General features: G+C 50.3%; 1 long non-coding RNA gene across 1 annotated transcript; it reads left to right on the top strand.

Annotated features, from left to right (window-relative positions):
* The first annotated feature begins 5,712 nt into the window (after positions 1 to 5,712).
* LOC141422473 (uncharacterized) lies at positions 5,713 to 10,558 on the top strand. Its single transcript, XR_012447034.1, has 3 exons — positions 5,713 to 5,935; positions 6,228 to 7,078; positions 7,656 to 10,558. It is a non-coding gene; the product is annotated as an uncharacterized lncRNA (long non-coding RNA).
* The last annotated feature ends 2,344 nt before the right edge of the window (positions 10,559 to 12,902 follow it).

Raw genomic sequence — 12,902 nt, forward strand, 5'->3', positions numbered from 1 at the left:
GCATCGGAGGGTCCCACAGGAGTACAAAGCCGATGGTAGGTGCTTTCTACTAAAAGGTTATCACTTAGAAGTCTCAATTAAAGAAAAGAAGAAAAGGCCAGCAAATAGTGAACCATTTCGTGAACAGCCATTTCCCCCAAGAAGGGTCTGCAGACACCCCAGGGATGCCACCGCTATAGACCTTGTCATGGTGATACCCTGAGCAATTTCCTTTGGCTGATGGAGTGGGTAAGAGTCAGGACTGCAGGTGTAGACCTGGCCACAGATCCTGACTGGGTGACCTTGACATGACAGTGAAACAGCAGTAACCACCCGTAGCTGCCATGCCACAGCAGAAAGACTTAAGAGCCAATCCTGGGAGCCCAGGCAAAGCTTCTGAGGGCTGAGACCTTGAGGAGATCTCAGACTCCCCAGGGCCAGGAGGGGCTCAGGCCTACAAGATGGGGTGAGGACCAGGAGTCCCCAAAACAAAAAGCATTTAGACTTTCAAGTCTCTGCTTTGGGAAAATTTCAATTTGGAAAACATGGTTCTAATTTTATTCCAGTTCAACTGGAACGTGTTTAGAAAATGCATAGAGTTGGTTCCAATTCAAACAGGTTCCTTAGATGCTTTGGGGAATTAAAAAACGGACTTAAGTAAGGACTCAGTAAGAAATAATAATGGTATCTGAGTGGCGGGCTAAACATTTCAGGTGAAAGGCTTTGATCCCTTGGTTCAGCTCGAGTATCTTGTTCAAGTCAATGCAATAAGCATTTATTTAGCACATAGTTTGTTCCAAAAATAAACCAGGTGTGAGACAGTCTCAAGGAAATTCTGCTCAGCTGGGGAAAGAGACAACCAAATAACCAAATCCCCATGGTAACCAAACAAAATACCAGGCAGCCTAACAGGGGCAAGGAGTTGAGGTTGTTCTCTGAGGCAGACCAGTGTGGAGGTGGTGTTGCATCCGGGGCTGACCAGGGTGAGTTTTAGGGCAGCTAAAGGTGGGAGGGGGAAGTTAGAAAAGCTGGGACTTGTGCACAGGCACAGAGGAAATGGCAGGGGACTTCAGGATGTGTGTGGCCTATGGGTGTGGAGAGGTGCCTGGAGCAGCCTGTGAGGACACAAAGTTTGGCCTCTGTACTCACTAGTCTGTCCCCACCCAGAGAGAGGACCACTCCGGTGTGAGCACTGCATCGATGATAAATGCCCTAGGCAGAAAGAACTGTATTTATTTTTATTTATGTATCTGTTTCCCTTATCAGCTTCACTGAGATATAAATCACATACCATAAATTCATTCAAAGTGATAAATGGCTTTTTAGTACATTTACAGGTATGTGCAACCGCCCCCAATCCATGTCAGAGCATTTTGTCACCTGAGGAAGAAACCCCAGACCTCCAACATTGTCCCTACTCCCCTGTCCTAAGTAACGTTAATCTACTTTCTGCCTGCATAGAGTTCCCTATTCCAGAATTAATTTCGAATAAATGCAACCTTACAGATGCTTTTGCATTTGATTTTTTTTCACACAGCGTAACATTTTCATCCATGCTGGTGGCAATCCATGTTGTAGTTTGCATCAATGTGTTCCTCCTTTTTTAGGGTCAAATAATATTTCATTGTATGGATATACCACATTTTATTTATACATTCATCACAGGTGGACATTTAAATTGCTTCTGCCTTTTGGCTATGGTACATATGCTGCTGTGAACATTCATGTACAAGTTTCTGTACAAGTCATTGCTGGTATGACACAAGTCATTGCTTGTGTTACAAATAAGATGAACGGTTTTGTTTCTCTCAGAATGAACCTTGGTGTGGGGTGCAACTTCAGGTTTAATTGCTAGAACAATGACCAGACTGTTTTGTGTGTGTATGTTGACACTGAGGAAAAAGTAGTGACAGGAAACACTACTAATAATGGAAATCTACCTACGGCCAAAGGCAGCCCATGTCCAGGGACCAGAGTGTTCAGGACAGCTATCAATCACCATGAGAGAGAGTCCTCACATCTTCCCAGGGATGGTGCCAACTGGGAGGGGATACCTCTTGACCGGAGGCCCCTTCGTGTTACTACCTGTGTCCCCAACCAAAGCCTGGGCTGCCTCTCTGGGAGAGCACAGCACTCACTTCTCTACCCTAGACTGGCACCTCTCGATTCAGTGACAAAGATAAATATTTCAGGATCTAAAGGGATGAAACAATACCTTCGAGGCCAGGTTCATCCTGGCACATTTGGTGAGGCCCTGCTACGCAGCAGGAAGTGTGAAGTGAGTACATATTCTGTACTCACAGCAACCAGCATGTGCCCAACGCTGTCTAAACATTCTCCAAACAGAAGGCTCCAATCCTTGACACAGCTCTAGCTCAGACTCCAGGACTACAGACAAGAACTGGCCAGAGAGAGCAAAGCCAGCAAAGGCATACTGGCCCGCAGAGATGAGGCCACCATTAGAAGGCAGTCCGGTTGGCCCCAGAGGCCACCTTATGAGGCTCCTCACCTATTCCCTTGCTAGGACAATGACAAAATTCATAAAGACCTTTGAAGTTGAGGCTAAGACTCTTGCCCAAAATTGGATGCTCAAGCCCAGGTTCCAGTCCACACTGAGGCTGAGGAGGGATATGTCTGTCTGTCTGCAGTGTGTGCTATTGTGTGTGAATCTGAGCAGCCATTTGTAAATCTCCTTGGCTGCTTGGCATGGAGGGGCAGGAGCAGAGATAAGAGGGACCCCTTCCTAGAACCAGAAACATGGGGTGCCTCACAGAGGTTTTAAATGGCCTGGCCTTCATCTGCTGGCTGGGGTCCTGGATGACGCTGGTTCTGCCATAGCCAGGGATGGCCTGTGGGTCCTAGTGGCTGGGCCCCAGCTGGCCAGCTTGGCGAAAGCCTCTGTCTGGAAGTCAGGCTCACCCCAGCTGCTGAGGGGACATTTAAGACACATGGAGAGGAGTCAGGAGGACATGTTCCTTAGGGGGGTCAAGGCTCCTGGTCAGGAAAGATTGTGGCTCAGAGGGAGACCAGGAGGACAGCTGGACACGTAAGAAGAACATTCTAGAAACCAGAGGCAGTGGCTTCATACCGGGCAAGAATCCCAGCAATTGCATTGAGTAGAATGGGGGGCCTCGTTCAGCAGGGGGGTGGCCTTGGCACCGTGGATCAGAGCACGATCCCAACACTGAATCTTCACCTTCCCATCCCACCACCTACCCCAACATCACCCCACCCACTCAGTTCTGCAGGGCGGCCTTTGCCTGGGCCAGGCACTTCCCTTGCCTTCCATCCACAGATGCCACCCTTTTCCCCGATGCGCCTTCAATCACTCCAGTTGCCAGCACCTGGGTGGAGTCAGAGCCCCCTCCCATTTCACAGATGAGGACAGAAGCCCTTCCAGGGAGAGCACCTGTCCAAGGTCACAGTGTTCAGCTGACATTGGAGGCTGTCCTAGGCCAGACTCACTCAGCCCATTCAGCCCCTCGTTACATTGTAGGGGAGAACTCAGGCAGGACAGAAACACTAATGTAGCCTGAGTCCCCTCACTAGAACAGCGGGGCAGAGTTCCAACAGGGTCCCCGCTGCCTCCTAAGCCCTCACTGGTGGCCCTGCCCCTCATAACTTGGTGTCACACACCCAGTGATAAAATTACCTAAGTGTGCTGAATTTCGACAGTCCTTTAGTGAGGTCTGAAGGGGAAGTTCAGGGTGGCGGGATAAGTCACTTTATCTCTTTTGAGTTTATTTCCTTTTGTAAAATGGGAATAACAGTAACATTTGGGTCTTGTAAGATTTTGGTAGCCAAGCGCCAGTGGCTCACACCTGTAATCCTAGCTACTCAGGAGGCAGAGATCAGGAGGATCACTGTTCAAAGCCAGCCTGGGCAAACAGTTTGTGAGACCCTATCTTGAAAAAAAAAATCTATCACAAAAAAGGGCTGGTAAAGTGGCTCAAGGTGTAGGCCCTGAGTTCAAGCCCCAGTATCACAAAAAAAAAAAAAAAAAAGATTTGGTAAATGACCCATTTACAGCCATTCTCTTTGGAGGCCCTCAGCAAGCAACATCTCCCTCCTTACCTTCTGCGATCCCCAAGTGATGGACACAGTTACTATTTCACTTCTCAGTGCAAATGTTAAGAATGATACAAAAGACCCATCAGCCACCTGATGGTCTACAAGCATCCTGACTTCAGACCCTAATGGCCTGGGTCAACTTTACTGAGGTGTAATCTACATACACCCAAATGCACCCAGTTTAAGTTTTGCCTTTGGTTTTTGTTTTTCTGCCCTGGGGACTGAAGCCTGGGGATTAAACCCAGTGCCTCTCACATGCTAGGCAGTCAAGTCTAGCCTTTGATGAATTGTGGCAAGAGTATACACCTGGATAGTCACTTCAATCAAGACAGGGGACATTTCCATGGCCCTCGAAGTTCCCCCATCCTCATCCAAGGTCCCTCCCCGCAGACAACCAACGCTTCTGGTGCAGTAAGGGTTAGATTCTTCTTTTCTGAGGTTTTGCAGAGTTCATGCAGTATGTATTCTTTTGTGCCTGGTGTCTTTCACTCAACATAACTCATTTGCGATTTATCCACCAATCAACGTATCAGCAGACTGAGCCTTTTTATTTCTACACAAGGACACAAGCAGTGAGCGAATGGCTTCCACGGGGCCCCTCTGACCGGCTGGGTCCGCCCTGTCTCCTGCTCAGAGGAAATCTTCCGTGCCCCCCACAGGGCCTGGCGCACGGTAAGCGCTCAAGTTTGTTAGGAGTGAACTGATTAAACTGGCAATATTTGTAAAAAGCACAAATTGCCAAGTCGGTGCTGTGACTCACTTCGCTGCTTTTCAAGCAGCCCCACCAGAGCGGAGAAGGGGGGTAGGGGGGACTCAGATGATGAAGCGGGAAGGACGCGTGCGAGCAGAGCGCTTCAGCGACGTGGGAAGAGTCCCTGTGTTCAATTATCCAGCGAGGCTCGGCTTCCCCGCCCCCGACCCCACCAGGGATAATTAAAAGCCGGACGCCTCGGTCCCTTCCCGGGGGAGGCGGCGGTGCTCCCTGTGAATGGGCTCTCAGGAATGAATAACGACACAGCGGCCTCATTGTTCAGCGGCTGGGGAAACTGAGGCCAGAGGGCGGGGGTCGGGGGGGAGAGCCCGCCGGGTGACTGGAGGCTGGGTCACCGCGTGAGTCAGCGGCGCAGACAGGCAAGATTGCTGTCATTAAGGTTTACAGGTCCGCCGCCGCCACCGCGGCTGTGCGGCCCGCGCCCCGCCCGGCCGAGTCCCGCCGCGGGCGGCTCCCCGCACCCGGCATGGCCACCACGCCTTGGCGCCCGGTGGGGCGCCCCCACTTCTCAAGCTGAGCCCAGGGCGCAGCTGCGGGGACTGCAGACCGGGCTCCCCATCGCTTCGGCCGGCACACCTCCTCCGCCGCTCTTCTCCGGGGTGACCCCGGGGACGCAGGGCTAGGGGTCATGCGGGGCGGCTGGAAGCTGAGCTCTGTGGTGCCCGGGTCCCCACCCGAGCTTCTACCCGCGCCACCCGCGCCACCCGCGCGGGCAGGCGCTCGGAGCACGGCGCCGGGCAGACGGCACACGGCCGGGCCCCCGTCCCCGCCCGGCGCCTGCGCTGCGCGCGCGCTCCCGCCCCGCCGAGCCCGGGCACGCGCCCGCCGCCCCTCCCCCAGGCTCCGGGCACGCGCAGCCGCCTCGAGGCTGAGTCACCCGCCGCGCACCCCGGCGTCTGGCTGGTCACCCGCCCTCCGCATTGGGACCCCCTGCGGCCCGGAAGTGGAGCCGATGCCCCCACTCCTGCCTTGCTACCCCGCGCCGGGGAGTCTCTACCCACCTGTTTTCATACAGCAAGGACTCCCCCACCCCAGGGGGCTCCCCCCACCCTGGCCGGCCTGGAGAGTCCCCAGTCCCCAGCCTGGACGGCTTTGCCTCCCCCAGACGCCACAGTGAATAAGGATCCCCTCCTCCTCCCCCGCCTCCCCGCTCGGCCCCTCCCTCTGGCCGGGTCTCCCCGGGGGGACCGGGGTGCGGTGGGGAGGGAGTGGACGCAGTGGCTGGGGACCTGGGAGTAGGCCGTGGCCGCGCCTGTCACCCGTGCCCGGCGGGCGGGGACCGCGAGGACAGCGGGCCCGGGTGACCCGGGCAAACCCGCGCCCTGTCTAACCTGCGGGGCGGTGTGGGGCGTGGACCGCGGGACTTGAAGACGTCCTTCAATTTTTTTTTTTTTTTCTTAAATAGTCTCGCTGTATGGAGAAGAACACTGGAACCTTTAAGTCCGCAGCCCTCTCCGGATGGGGCTCGGCTTCATCCACAGCGTGACTCCAAACATACTTATTAGGAAAGTGTTGCTTTATTTTGACTCGTTTACATAAATTTTCCACCTTGGGGCGGGGGGCGGGGTGCTTGTGGAATTCCTAAAATAACTCTTAATGGAGCGAAGCCTTCCATCATGGGAAGCGCCTGGACGCAGGGAGGCGTCTGGAGGTCCAGTGGCTGTCACAGTCCAGCCACCACCTGCCAGAGCGGCTGGGGCTCACGCGCCCTGCCCTCTGCCAGTGGGAGGAGAGTGGACCACGCCATGTGGGAAGCCGAAGGGAGAGACAGCCGAGCTGTCCTTGGGATTAAGAGGACAGAAGCTGGGTTTTCCTTCCTGAGAATGTGCTGATCCTACCCAGACACAAATGGGGATGAAATTTAAAAGAACAAAAATGAAAGCAGTTCCCTTTTCTGAATGGTGTGCTCTAGGTCCCGCTCCAGTTATATTTATCACTCAGACAAGGTCAAGGTAACCTTCACGGTCCGGGCAGTTCCATTAATTATGAAGTACCCTACTACCAGGAGGAAACCTCCAGACACAGCTTGATTTTCCACATAGCTTTGGAACCTTCAGACCTTTGAACCATCCCACCCCAAAGGGAGGAGGGGGCGGAGCACCGCGGGAGCCAGAGCTCCAGGGACTCAGACAGGGACAGAAGAATGCAGGTGAACAGGTGAAGTCAACATGATGTGTCACATTTCGGGGAGCCGTAAAGTTTATGGCCCTGTCCCAGGAGGCCTTACCTACCCTACACCAAGGCTCCAGAGGCTGAGTAAGTGCACAACCGGGGTGGTGACTATGATAGCTTTACTACCTGGTCATGTGCTCTGGTAACCTGTCTGGCTCCTTTCCTGGCCCAGGTGGAGGTGGGAGGTGAGAGGGGACAAAGCCCACAGTGATTGAGTCAGCTTCCCTTTCAGCTGCTCCCCAATACCAACCACGTGTGTTAGCATTTCTGTGATGGGTGAGAGGCAGCAGGGGAGAGAAGCAAAAGTTTGACTTAAAATGATGGACTGGGTGGGAGGTGGGGAGTGGTGAGGAGGACTGAAAGGGCAGGTGAGTACTGCTCAGCTTTGAAAGAAGGCAGGGGAACAATTATTTTAAAAGGTTTTAATTGGTCCTGTTCTGAAGAACTCATTCTCCTCAGCTAAAACCCCAGGCCAGCTCAGACCTGCATTTCTGGATTGCCCAAGTGCCTCCCTGTTCATCCCCTTTGAACAAGGACTCTCAGGAGAATGGTTCCATTGCCTTCTGACAACCCTCCTCTCTCTCTCTCTCTCTCTCTCTCTCTCTCTCTCTCTCTCTCTCTCTCTCTCTCTCTCTGTGTGTGTGTGTGTGTGTCTGTGTAGCTGACTACTTATCTACCTTTATCTAGCAGTTTCCAGGCTGGCAGGTCAGAGGCCTTTGAGGAGGAAAGCCTGTCTGATTTCCAACCCCCCACCCCCTCCAGCTTTGGCCTGACTCACTTGGGGCCGGTCTGCGTCATCGTGGAAGGGAGTGAAGACAGTGGCTTCAAGCAAACTGAACTATTTTTGGTGAATGTGAGGACATTGCTACTCTAATCACAGAAACAAACTAATATCAGGAGAACCACCGGAAACAATGCAAAGTCATGGGAAACTGCCCCCCTCCAGAAAACCTTGAACTAGATTCCAGGTTGTTTGCAAATAACCAGCTTGCACCAGATATTAAGGCTAGGTTACATCCCTCCAGGGGGCCTGCTTGCATCTCATGGGAAAAGGTGGGTCCAAACCTGCAAGTCCACTCTGAACAAGTGGCTGATTCTAGGGCTGGGCAGGAAGCTGTCACAGGAGCCTCGAGTGCCAGTGCAGTTCTCAAGTAAGTGCTCAAGGATCAAAGGGATGTGGATATGTCAAAGGGAGATGGGGACCAACCTGAAAGAACTCTAGAGAGCCAGAACAATTTGCACAACAAAATTAATGAAGTATTGGATTTTAATCTGAAGTATGAAATAAATACAAAGAAATGATTGAATAAATCCATAAATGATGAAGAAGAGACAATCTTCCATACAGATAATTCCAAATAATTCTACAGATATTCTCAGAAGGAAGAGAAACTTAATTCCCTTCCCCTTAAGGGTGGGCTGCACTTTAGTGACTGGCTTCCAAGGGTACAGTGTGGGACGGGGTGATAAGGACAGTACTGGCATAGTGAGAAGCCTGGCAAACACTACCCAGCCAGATGTTCAAGGTCAACATCTTCCATGCCAAGGCATGCTCCCGTTATGATGGGATGAGAGTGGCATGGTCACCTCTATGGACTTTCTTCCCAAACTGACAGCCCTAGGTTAACCTTGAAAAAATACCAGCAAACTCAATTGAGGGACAGTCTACAAAATAAGAGACCAGAACTACCCAACTGTTAAGGTCATGAATTATTTGTTTGTTTGTTTGCTGGTTTGTTTTTTGGTGACACTGGGGTTTGAACTCAGGGTCTCACTCTTGTTAGGCAAGTGCTTTTACTGTTTGAACCACTCTGCCAACCCAAGATCATCAAAAATAAAGAAAATCTGAGAAACTGGTAGAGTCTAAACAGGCATGAGAATTAAATATAATATGCTATCTTGTATAGACACCGAAAGAAAAACGACATTAAAGAACAAGTTGTTCTTTAACATACCAGTGTTAGTTGTGGTAAATGTTATCTCGGGGTAAATGTACAGTTTAAGATGGAAATTGAGTGTGGAATATATGGGACCTCTGCACTGTCTAAAACTAGGGGTTAGCACTCAGGGCCTGACGCTTGCCACTTGAACCATACCTCTATCACCATTATTTTTTTTTTTCAGCACTGGAGCTTGAACTCAGGGCCTATACCTTGAGCTACTCCACCAGCCCTTTTCCATGATGGGCTTTTTCAAGATAGGATCTTGAGAACTGTTTGTCCGGGCTGGCTTCAAACCATGATCCTCCTGATGTCTGCCTCCTGAGTAGGTGGGATTACAGGCGTAGCCACTGGTGCCTGGCAAAGCATGATTTTTGAACTTAGGGCTCATGCTTGCTAGGCACACACTCTAAGGAGAAGGAGAAAGGCTAGCAATGGCCCCCCAAGGGACCCTGAGAAAGTAAACTGCTGAGTCTGAGTTAGTGAGTTGATCAGGCATAGTAAAATAATTTAGTTTTTTTTTATGGTATGGGATTTGAACTCAGGGCTTTGTGGTTGCAAAGTGCTCTGTGGTTGCAAAAGCAGGTGCTCTGTTGCTTGAGCCCCACCTCCAGCTCATAATTTAATTTTTAAATCACTCCATGGTCCACCTAGTGTGACTTTCAAGCAGCTTGTGATTGCCAAAACAGAAAACTACTCCATCATGAAATTCCTCTGTATGTAAAACTTACATTTGTAGAAGGATAAAAAGAATGCGTGTTTTTAAGACGTGGAGATCCCATTTACATAAAATTCAAAAGCAGGCTAATGTAATCTCAGGTGTTCGCCCTTGCTGGGGATTGTCAGGGAGATTCTGGGTACCAAGCATGCTCTGCCTTTTTGATCTGGGACATGGTTATCGATGTAGTTGGTGATAAGTTACCAAGCTGTGTACTTATAATCCATGCAGTATTTTGTACACAAGTTACGTGTCCACAAAAGCTTATAAATCATATCAGTCGGTTTCAAATCTTAAACTTTAGAGCTGTCCTCCCAGGAGGCAGAGATACTTAGAAAGGCAAGTGATTTGCCTCAGGGCATAAAGAAGGTGATGCAGACATGGAGAGTCCTTGCCCTGTCAAATGAGGGCTTGAGACCGTGGCTCATGCCTGTAATCCTAGCTAATTGGGAGTTTGAGATCAGGAGAATTGTGGTTGGAGGCCAGCCCAGGCAAATAATTCTCGAGACCCTATTTCCAAAATAACCAGAGCAAAATGGACTGGAGGTGTGGTTCAAGTGGTAGAGGGTCTGCTTTGCAAGTGTGAAGCCCTGAGTTCAAACCCCACTTCCACCAAAACCAAACAAACCAAAAATAAAAAACCAGGGCTTTCCCTCTGGGCCCCTGTTGGAGCGGTAAATTCTCTTCATCAGTTTATGGGGCTGAGTACAAGTACATCTTTGGGGAGGAAATCGAATGCAAGAAAGGTCAGTGCTAGCACCAGCCTGGTGACCTTAGCCCAAACTTACTTATCTGTGCCTCACCTTACCTTTTATTAAAGAGGATCTCCTACTCCTGTGCTGTGTTGGTACATGAGCCTGAGTTGAGTGCTTGCCTAGTGTTTGCAAGGTCTTGGCTTCACTCTCCAGCACCCCCCCCACCGCCCTGTCATTGTTAGCCTTGCCTGGGTGCTAGGGGTCCAAGGTGGAGTCTTATGCTTGGAACGTGGGGGCATAGGGAAAGGCTGGTGCCTGTGCTTGGGGAGTTGGGAAGTGTCAATATACTTGTGTAGCACACACAGGGAAGGCCCTGGCTTTGATTCCCAGCACTGCAAAAAATAAAGTTGTATATGATTTCATTGTGGCTAGTGTGGCCTAACTAGTCCAGCCCTAAGTTCATTTCAGAAAAACAGGAGAAGGAGGGGGAGAGAGGCTGGACTCAGCCAGAGGGCGGAATCTGCCCACAGCTCTGTCTAGTGCCCTGTCTCACACCCTGACTACCAAGGGCCATTCAGAGGACATGGTGTGGTCACCAAAGAGGCCTAAAGGCCCAGCAGGCAGGCCCATGAGCCGCCTAAAGGTTCTCCCTTCCAGTATCCGCTGGCAGACCAGACCAAACAAGCTGCCCTGTGGCCCCAGAGTTTATTTCCTTATTTAAGGTCTAATTTATCATCCCCACCCCCATTTAAGCACAACTAACATGCTTTTTTTTTTTCTGACGGTACTGGGGGTTTGAACTCAAGGCCTCACACTTCTTAGGCAGGTGCTCTTCCACTTGAGCCATTTTACCAGTCCTGTTTTTGTGATGATTTTTTTTCAAGATAGGGTCTTGTGAACTATTTCCCCAGTGCTGGCTTCGAACCTCCTGATGTCTTCCTCCTGAGTAGCTAGGATTACAGGCGTGTGCCTGGCTAACAACCAATGTTTACCTTCCTTTCTAGCATCAAATAATAGAACTACCTGAAAGTTTTTACATTGTAAAATAGATATCTGAATATTTAATATTTGCAGTTGAGTTAAACAGGAACATGGGATGCCATTATTATTATTATCTTAATAATGGTATGCCATTATTAAGAGTTGACTGAGTTTCCAGCAGTCTGGGGATGGGTAGGGGGTCAAATCCTGCTAAGAAAAGAAAACGAGGGACACAGTCATTATCACCCAACTCCCGGGAAATCCCAGGGAGGTTTTGGGAGAGTTTTGTTCTGAAGAATTGTACCATCAAACTCTCAAACCAGTACTTTAGGAACTGGGCTGCACTTTCAGGGGTTTCCTTTCTTTGTAAGTATTTTTTTCTGGAGCATCATAAATTCACATGCAGTTGGAAGAAATACTGTTGGTAGATGCTGTTGTACCCTTTTCCAGTTTTCCTCAATGACCTCTTGCTTTGAGATTGCCCTGTTAGGAGCTGGATGTTAGTGGCTCACACCTAGCTACTTGGGAGGCTGAGACCAGAAGGATCAAGGTTCAAGGCCAGCCTGGGCAAACAGTTCACAAGACCCATCTCCAAAATAAACAGAGCAAAATGGACTGGAGGCATGGCTCAAACAGCAGAGTACCTGCTTAGCAAATGTGAAGCCCTGAGTTCAAACCCCAGTCCCACAAAAAAAAAAAAAAAAAGATTGTGTTATCTGACAGACATCAGAGGCTTAGGGAAGATCTTCTAACCAAATTATTTTCTTGTATAAATAAGAAAAGGAAGGTTGGGTCTGGGGCTGTAGCTCAGTGGTAGGGCCCTTGCCTAGCAGGTATGAGGAGCTGGGTTTAATCCCCAGCACCACAAAACAAACAAACAAATAAATAAATGAAGGAAGAAAAAAAAAGGAAGTCTATGGGGCAAGTGACTTTCTCAGATCTCACTTGGATGTGACAGGGTCCAGCCCTCTCTCTGGGCCCTATGGCTCCATCTACCAGGGCTGTCATCTTCCATTCCCAGATGCCTGTGGTCAGGTCAGCACAGCAGGTGTAGGTAGGCACATCCCCCTTTCTTCCCAGCAGCATAGTAACAGCAGCAAAGGTCTATTTTTCACGTGTGGTTGGTGCCCATTGTAGTTAGCAGAGGGCTCTGCACTGGGCCAGCCTCACCCTGGGAGGCTCTGTGTGGGTATGATTGTCACAGGCAGGAGAAAAGAACAAGATGACAGTGCCAGGCTTTTTAGCTAAACAAAGTCACTTAGCTGCACCTAACTCCAGGGGCACAGGAAGTGCATTTCTACCTTTCATCTGGAAATGGAACCAGGAATATTTGTACTAATGAGCACCCCAATAACCCTGAGCCTATGAGGAGAGACAGGGCCTGCAGAGTCTTCCCTGCCTGGTTGGAATGCTTGTTTCTGACTGCCCTTCTCTGTGTGCTACCTTCTGGTTGGCAGGCTATGGGGCAGGGAGTGGGCACCAATCAGTGCAGCCTTTTCTCCCCAGGGAGTGAGGGGCTCTGGAGAGGCGTGCCTGCACCCCCAAGCAAGAGGCTGGTGACTCCTCTTGGAAGA

Source organism: Castor canadensis, chromosome 4 (genome assembly GCF_047511655.1).
Source record: "Castor canadensis chromosome 4, mCasCan1.hap1v2, whole genome shotgun sequence".
In the NCBI taxonomy this organism is placed as follows: Eukaryota; Metazoa; Chordata; class Mammalia; order Rodentia; family Castoridae; genus Castor; species Castor canadensis.